Below are 9185 nucleotides of genomic sequence, written 5' to 3'. Positions count from 1 at the left end.
CTATTATTATGTTGTTGCTATGATTTGTCTTTGTATTAATATAAGTTTTCAATTTTAAATTGTATCTTTTGTTATTTTTTTGGTATATTGATTCACAAATTGCCATGTTAATGCCGATAATTAAATTTATGGTTTAATGGGTTTGTGACTGTTCTAGCTTGAGTTCAATAAGCATACAAAGTTTATATAAGTCATAGAATTTTTTTATCAAAAAAGAAAACAACAGTAATGAAATGAAATCTCTCATTCTATTAGTCACAAAATCAACACAATTCGCTTAGAATTAGAATTGGCACTCAAGAAACACTTTGTTCCTACCCTAATGGGTTGGCTTAATGGCACTACACTAGGTATGCAATGCCCAAATGTGTACAAGATATTCTCAAGTGAGGTCTCTAGATCGAACCTTGCGAAAAACAAATCCACCTTAAAGCGGATGAATTGGTACAAACCTCAAACTAATGTACACTATCAATTTAGACTCTATTGAATTACTTTCTTTCTATATTTATTTTGCAGAATAATTGCATTCTATTCGCTAATTCAAGTATTCAACCAGGTCCTCCTTCAAACATGATCTTAGTGCTCACTTTTATAATTTTGGCTAATATGTAATCGTAATTTGCACATCATTGGTTCCAATTAGTTTAATCTTAATTATGACATGGCGGATTGTGTGTCATCTCTTCCGTAGGCTGCAACACCTTATTTATACGTTGGATTTTTCATCGAAAGTAATTAATATGCTCATAGGAAAAATATTTCACATTCTGCTCTCACATCTTTTATGCTTCCTTTCACTTTTTGTAAACTTCACATTTTGCAATATGTGACTTCTAAGTAGGAAAAGAAATACTACCGAAAGCTTTGCCTAATTTTTCAGCGAAAACTCGAAAGCACGGAGGAAGATTTGGAACCTATACCCGTCATAGGATTTCTTACAGGTGTGCTTGATATTTATATATTTACTTTTGTTACCCTGTTTTTGCATCTTAGCTTAGTAGACTACTTTGAATATCCGATAAGTTTTTCTTAATATATTTGTTACGGCGAAAATTGTTGAGCTTACGATTGGACCTCAAACACGTCACACTACAAAATCCAAAAGAAAGACCCCTTTGCCGTCCAAAATTGAGGGAATATATTCTCACTATGCTGCCACACTAAGTTTTGTTCTTGAATTTTTCGAATGAAGAAGACGTATCGAATTTCATACTATTATGATTGAAAAGCAAGAAACAAGCAAGTGTGAGACAAATTGTTTGCAAGGATAGCTCAACTCGTCAACAATTGGATAGTGTAAATCTAAAGATTTTGTTTCACTCCTACAACATTAGATCCAGTGGAAAGTTATACTATGTTTATTAATTAAACTTAGTTATATTTTTTTTAGGCTAAATCCAGAAGGGTGATATATTTACATGAACTAAAGACATATTTGAAAGAGAAAAAAAAAGTTTATCATTCATTGCATCCTTGTGTGCAAAACACCATGTTCAATACGTTGCTTGCATCAAAAGAATGAATAAATAGTTATCTAAAGCCTAGCTATGTCTTTATATTTCAAGTGATGCTGCAAATATTGTTCATCTATGTCAATATCTTTTGGACTGATTCACCATCTTTGTGCATGTTAGAGTTGTTTGGCGAACAAACATTTTGGTAGCCGTTAATTAACGAAAACTTACTCCTTGGATGCTTGAAAAATATGTCTATGTTTGGTACAATAACATGATATTATTCTTAAAAAAATTACTACTAATAAAAAAATTATTAATGACAACAAAAAAAATATTTAGATTAACTAAATGGTTTACTCTAATAGATAATTGGCGGGGGGAAATGCCGAGAAATCTTAGGGTGGTGAATGGTCGGACTTCGTCGAAACAACGACTTACAAGAGGATGACAAGTTGATCTTTGATTTAGAAGATCCACCAACCAAAATGTACGTCGACACATCCGCGACCGCAAACAATGAAAGGTAGTGCTTACTTTTGGGATTGAAGATGATGGGGCCGTTTTGGAAATTTAACTTTGTAATCCATAAAACACAACTACTTTAGAATCTATGTTGTATAACTTCGTTCGGAATCTTTTATGATAGACCTATCTAGTATTTGGTATGTTATGGATCATGGTTTTTTATATTTATAAGCATGTAATATCTATGTTCGCAATCGAGTTCACTTTTAAGCGTTAACAAATGTGATTGCCAACAAAATTATCCGAAAAAAAGCAATCCACCCCGTGCGAAGCACGGTTGACAACTAGTTATGCTATGAAATTTCATATTGTGTTCTATATTTAATATGATATGATGTTCATATCGGAGACACTTATGTTTTCGTGGTGTTTAGGTTTTTCAATAGTGATGCATCAACATTTTTTTTATAAGTTGTAACCATCCCGTCGTATGCTTCATTATCCATAGGTTAAGTGTACTTTAGTTGGATTCTACATAATTATTTTTTGATGGATTGAGATGAGACTTATTTTGTAATAGCTTCTTTTTGTGAATTTAAACAATGGATTCATGCTCAACAATTTTTTTGTGAGATTGTATATATTTTCGGCATAAGTGGTGAACTAATATTCGGGGATTCAAAATACTTATGTGTTGCTCTAATTTCCCTGCCGTACGTTATTTTCATTCATACTCTTGATGGTTTAGCAGATACATGGACGACAAACAACAATTGCATCGGTATTAGGAGGTGAGAATTCGTACTCATTCGAGAAGAAATTGTTTTCGTTCGGAAACGGTTTGCCAAAGATGTTCGGGAGTTTTGGACAAATTATTCATTAGTAGCAGTCTACAAGTATGTCATGAATGGAGCAGCCAAATCCCACGCCCAGTTTGTATCAGTCTCGTTATTGTTTCCTAGCGTAATTGGCACTATTGTGATTCTATGTTTTTTTATTTTTAGAGATATTGAGGTCCCGTTTTTGTTATTTTAAGAGTAGACATGTTTTTGTGGAGAGAGCTGAATGAAGTGTCACATTTTTTTCCTGCATCTTTTAACATGTCAGTCTATTCTTTATCGAATAAATTAATTAGTTTGGGGATCGTCATGTTGTCACCTCTTTTAATTGACCGCATATTGGATCTTTACGGTATTTTGAAGTTTTCCATTTGTAGTGCTTTGGATTGTCTCGGTATATAGCCCTAGATTATGAGGTTGTGGAAGGCAATTGGTTTAGTATTTTTAAGTCATCCAAAGGAATATTTTGTAGGCTTTAGATGTGAATTTGTTGAGGCTTCGTTAATAGTAAGTTGATCGAGTTATATTCATAGTATGATGCCTTCTCTAAGCTTACTATGATACTATTATTCATTTTTAAAATTGCTTTGCGTGTCACTATAAGTCATTGAGGATTTGATATCATGTAAATAATAAAGTAAATCCTAACACATTCCACATAAGAATGAAGATATTGGATTCATTAATAAGTTGTTCAAAGTAGGCATGTTGATCTTATTGGTTACGGGTGTTGGAATGATTAACGAGTAACAACTTGCAAACCCTACCATGTTCTTGAATATCTTATTTGAAGTGACGGAAAATGATTAAGTTTTGTTAACTATTCAATATAAGTTTCTTTAGGTATCGCGCTTAAAATTTGTAGCCGCATCATTCTAAATAGCAATTTTCTAAAATATATTAATGTCTCTCTTTGTTCAAGCCTCAAACTCTAACGATGTCTATTTAATATGAATTGTGTAATACATCATAATCATCATGTGAACTATTCAATTCCCCTAAAATATATATATATATATATATATATTCAATTACATTTTAGTTATCCGGTGAAACTTATTCATGACTTTTTTGGTTTGTTTGACCGTGCGATGCACGGGTTGATGTTCTAGTATTAGTAACAAACTTGAGCAAAAAATAATGTTAATGATTGGACTTTAAATCTTCCGAAAAAAAGATTAGTAACAAACGTGAGCAAAAATAATGTTAAAGATTGGACTTTAAATCCTCTAAAAAAGGATTAATAACAAACGTGAGCAAAAAATAATGTTAAAGATTGGACTTTAAATCCTCTAAAAAAATATTAGTAACAAACGAGAGCAAATATAATGTGAAAGATTGGACTTTAAATCCCGTAACATCCTGCATCGGGATTGCCGACTAACCCCACACACAAACCAACACGAGTCTTTTCAGCATGCTTTGTCCTCACTCACATGCTTACCGGAAACTTCCCGTAGGTCACCCATCCTAGTACTACTCCAAGCCAAGCACGCTTAACCGTGGAGTTCCTATGGATTGAGCTCCCGAAAAGAAGATGCATCTTGTTGATATGGGTAGTACCTAACAATTCTTATAAGCCTTCCTTCAACCATGTAGTCCCATACCTACACGGCCTCCGGATCCCTCTCATTCCGATGTGTTTCGGTTCCTTCTATTATCGTGGGGTCATCCTTACGGATAGTGCCGTTCCACCTGGCGGGAACCTTTCGTATCCACCTAGCGGGATATCGAAAGCCACGACGTGGGTGTTACATGCCCACCGGCTTCCACTTGGTTCGTCCCGAACCACACCGTACCGGGAGAGGTCCGCCTTCCGATACCAACCGTAACATCCTGCATCGCTTACGTGATTGCCGACTAACCCCACAAACCAACACGAGTCTTTTCGGCATGCTTTGTCCTCACTCACATGCTTACGGAAACTTCTCGGTAGGTCACCCATCCTAGTACTACTCCAAGCCAAGCACGCTTAAGCCGTGGAGTTCCTATGGATTGAGCTCCCGAAAAAAGATGCATCTTGTTGATATGGGTAGTACCTAACAATTCTTATAAGCCTTCCTTCAACCATGTAGTCCCATACCTACACGGCCTCCGGATCCCTCTCATTCCGATGTGTTTCGGTTCCTTCTATTATCGTGGGGTCATCCTTACGGATAGTGCCCGTTCCACCTGGCGGGAACCTTTCGTATCCACCTAGCGGGATATCGAAAGCCACGACGTGGGTGTTACAAATCCTCTAAAAAAAGATTGGTAACAAACGTGAGAAAAAAATAATGTTAAAGATTGGACTTTATATCCTCTAAAAAAATATTAGTAACAAACTTAAGCAAAAAATAATGTTAAAAATTGGACTTTCAATCCTCTAAAAAAAATATTAGTAACAAACGTGAGCAAAAAATAATGTTAAAGATTGGACTTTAAATCCTCTAAAAAAAAGATTAGTAACAAACATCAGGCAAAAAATATCGTTAAAGATTGAACTTTAAATCCTCTAAAAAAAATATTAGGATTCAAAATATTTTAGAAAAAGATTTGTTGGCACAATATTAAATATTAATAAGTAGGGTTCTCACAGTTCATAGTTCGAAATAACTTATATAAACAAGACTTCTTAAACTCAATTGCTCAAGGAAGTATCCCACCACATATTTTAAAGGTAAAAAGGTGCACCTTTGATGTTGTTGCGAAACATTGACCCTAGATATGGCCCGTGTAATGGGACACGATTGCTATGTCGTGGCTTATTTAAGAATATGTTGGATGTGGAAATCCTAACATGAAGCAATGCCGGAAAAAGAGCATTCTTGCCCATAATTAAATTAAAAACAAATGCGAGTTTAGGACTTCCCTTTGTACTTAGTAGAAAACGTTTTCCGTTAGACTAAGTTTTGCTATTACCATAAATAAGTCACAATGGCAGACCATTCCCAATGTCGGAATCTATCTTCTACATCATGTTTTCAGCCATTGTTAATTATATGTAGCTTTATCAAGATGAGTTTCTCAAAATTCAACAAAAGTTCTCATTAAAGAAGGAAAAATTGATGGACAAGATGGAGACTTTACGAAAAATGTAGTTTTTAAAGATATTTTTTTTATCACTAGCAATATTTCTTTTACATAACATGTCATTTACACATTTATGTTATGATGTTACTAATTACTATTAGAATAAACAATAAATGATCATTATTTTATCTTTATTTTATATGCGGGAAAACTCAAATATGTTGAGTTCATAAATAATTTTGTTATATGCCTAGACAATATTCTGTTTATAAATTAATATATCAATAATTTTTATTAATATTTTAAAATTTTAATCAAAATTCTACAAACAAACATAATAAAATAATCACATGTGTTGGCGCGAAAGTAGAAAGAGCGGACGGACGGGCACGATAATATTATCATGGAAAAGGTTTCGTCGTATCACTTGACATTCTTGTCACTTGGGTAGCAATGATGTGTTGCTAGATACCGCTCATTGTTTATAGTATTAAATATTATTATTGCCAACTTGACTAGAACCTAAACGGTCACACACAAAGAAAAGTCAAAAGAGAAAGATATAAGTATGACTTATATAAGGGGTGCGTTTAGTAAATAACGCTAATTAGTTAGCGAATTACTAAACTCGTTATTGGGCTTACCGAAGCCCAATAGTGACTTCGACTTGCAGAACACACTAGGAGTTCTATAAATAGAACCCTAGTGCTAAAGTTTTAGGTTACACGTTTTTGAGAAACCCTACTTCTGCGAAACTTCGATTTCTTGGCTAGCACCGAGTTTTGGAGGAGCACTGTTCGTGTGGACTTGCTAGAGGCTTTGATGCTTGCTGCTTGCTTTGTTGTGATCGTGATTCCGGTTCCGGCTTTCAGATTCCACACTAGGAGTTAACAATCGAATCGCCGATTCATGTGTAATTTGTAATGATCCAAGGAAAGAAAATCGAAAAAATTTTATCCGCCGCTTATTCGTTTGAATTCGATTTTTGTTCACTTTGATCTCTTAAAAATAGGGTTTTTTTTTTCGAACTTCTCCCCTTTCCTTGGAAAAATAAAAGATCGGTGGTGAGTCGTAAACTTGAGATTCAACGCTAATCCAATAGCTTGATATCCAAAAATTACCATGACACCATTATACTGTGTCGTGGTCTACGACAAGGGGATCCACTATCCCCTTATTTGTTTATTTTTGTGCGGAGGGTTTGTCTTCCCTTGTTAGTGGTGTTGAGACTCACAACAATATCCTTGGCACTAGTGTTTGTACGGTGCCCCGCGGTCTCTCATCTCCTCTTTGCCTATGATTGTTTCTTTGTTCTTTAGAGCGAAAAAGGCGCGAGCAGATATAATGAAAGATATTACGGTAAAGTATGAAGTGGCGTCAAGTCGATCTATCAACTTGCCAAAATCCGAGATTTTTTATAGTCGGAATGTCGCGGAAAACTTAACGAATGCTATTACGCACATCTTAGGTGTCCGTGCGGTTCTTGGGATTGGAAAGTATTTAGGCTTGCCTTCAATGATTGGTCGGGGATCGAAATGCAACATTTGCATATATTAAAGACAGGGGTGTGGCAAAAAATCAATTTGTGGAGTAGCAAATGTTTGTCGATGGCAAGGCGCGAGGTCATGATAAAGTCCATCTTGCAAGCTATTCGTCTTACGTCATGAGCATATTTCAGCTGCCTTCTAATTTAATTAGTTCCATTAAAAAATGATGAATTATTTTTGGTGGGGTCACGATTGTACTTCTCACCGTGGCATCCATTGGTTAAGCCGGGAAAAGTTGTTGATGCATAAATCTCAAGGAGGCATGGGTTTTAAGGACCTTTCGGCGTTCAATTTAGCAATGTTGGGTAATGAAAGTTGGAAGTTTCAAACGAAACCGGATTCCCTTGTATCTCGTATTTTTAAGGCACATTATTTCCCTAACAATTCCTATTTCACGACTACTACCGGCCATAATCCGAGTTACCCGTGGTGTAGCATCCTAGGGGCTCGTTTCATAGTTCGTGGAGGAGCGCGTTTGAGTATTGGTCATGGGAACCATATCCCAATTTTAAATGAGTTGTGGCTGCTCAATGGTGAAACTATTCCAATTAACATATCGGAGCTAATTTTGTGAGTCATGCCTCGATAAATAATCTTATGGATCCTTACTTTAAACGTTGGAACGAACTTTGTTGTCCGACAAGTTTTTAGTGAGGATTTAGCTTCTACAATTCTCAACACTCCTCTATTTGAGCAGGTTCATCATGATACTCTTATTTGGAAGGCCGAGAAGAACGAGCTTTATTACGTGTGTAGTGCTTACCGACTATGTGTCGGTGAGTTAGTAGATTTATTCCACCTTCACAAACCGGTATATTGGGATGGAATTTGGAAGCTTAAAACCTCATCGAAAGTTAAAAATCTGATTTGGCATATGTGTCGGGGCTGTTTACCAACTCGTATTCGGTTGTTGGATAAAGGTGTTCAATGTCCCACTCGTGCGTAAGTTACGATTCTAATCATGAGGATTTAACTCATGTATTTTTTGAGTGCCCTTTTGTTGTACATGTATGGTCTATGGCCTTTTGTTGTACAAAATGGGCATTGGTATTTGCATCCGTGATGAAGGGGGAGTATTTGTTTTGGCTTGAACAATCAGCTTTATTGGTGTTTATTCGGTTGACATTGGGGAAGCTTTGGGTCTTTACCATGCGCTTCAATGAGCGAGCGATATGCACCTTGATAATATTGATTTTGAAGTCGACTCTAAAACCACAAAAGACGCTCCTTACTCGGGTCGGGAAGATATAACCGAATTTGGTAACATCATCACGACTTCTTGGTCTTTGCTCTCGTCCAAGTTTACCAACTCTAGGGTGGAGTTTGTTCGGCGACAAGTTAATGTGGTGGCTCACACTCTTGCGGGGAAGCCACATTTCTCGCTAGTCCCGCTATTTATTTTTATATACCCAATTGTATTGAAACTTTGATTATTAATTAAATGCTATAAGCACCTTTCCCTTAAAAAAAACACAATAAAAAAGCGGAAAAATGAACACGAGAATGCTTGTCTTCTCGCTGGTTATTCACAATATAGGTTTCTTTTTTCATTCTTTTTTGGGCATCAAGTGCCTTCACATTTTAACTATGCTCCTTCTTAAGTTTCGCTACATTCCAGGTTCTATGTATCGCTTCATCAGAAAGAGTCTCCAACGTGTACACCTCATCCCCAATATTTGATGAAATCTTTTACTCCCTCCGTTTTACGATACTTGTCCATTTTGAAGAAATTACACATAGCAAGGAATCAAATAAATGTTGTCATTTTTTATGAAATCCTTTGTGTTTTTTCTATAATATCCCTACTCATTTATTATTTCATTCTATTATTTCTCTCTTTACAATAAATAGGTAAGGGTATT

Source organism: Medicago sativa, chromosome 8 (genome assembly GCF_051527215.1).
Source record: "Medicago sativa cultivar Bolivia chromosome 8, Bolivia_mono, whole genome shotgun sequence".
In the NCBI taxonomy this organism is placed as follows: Eukaryota; Viridiplantae; Streptophyta; class Magnoliopsida; order Fabales; family Fabaceae; genus Medicago; species Medicago sativa.
Note: the sequence above shows the minus strand (reverse complement) of the source record.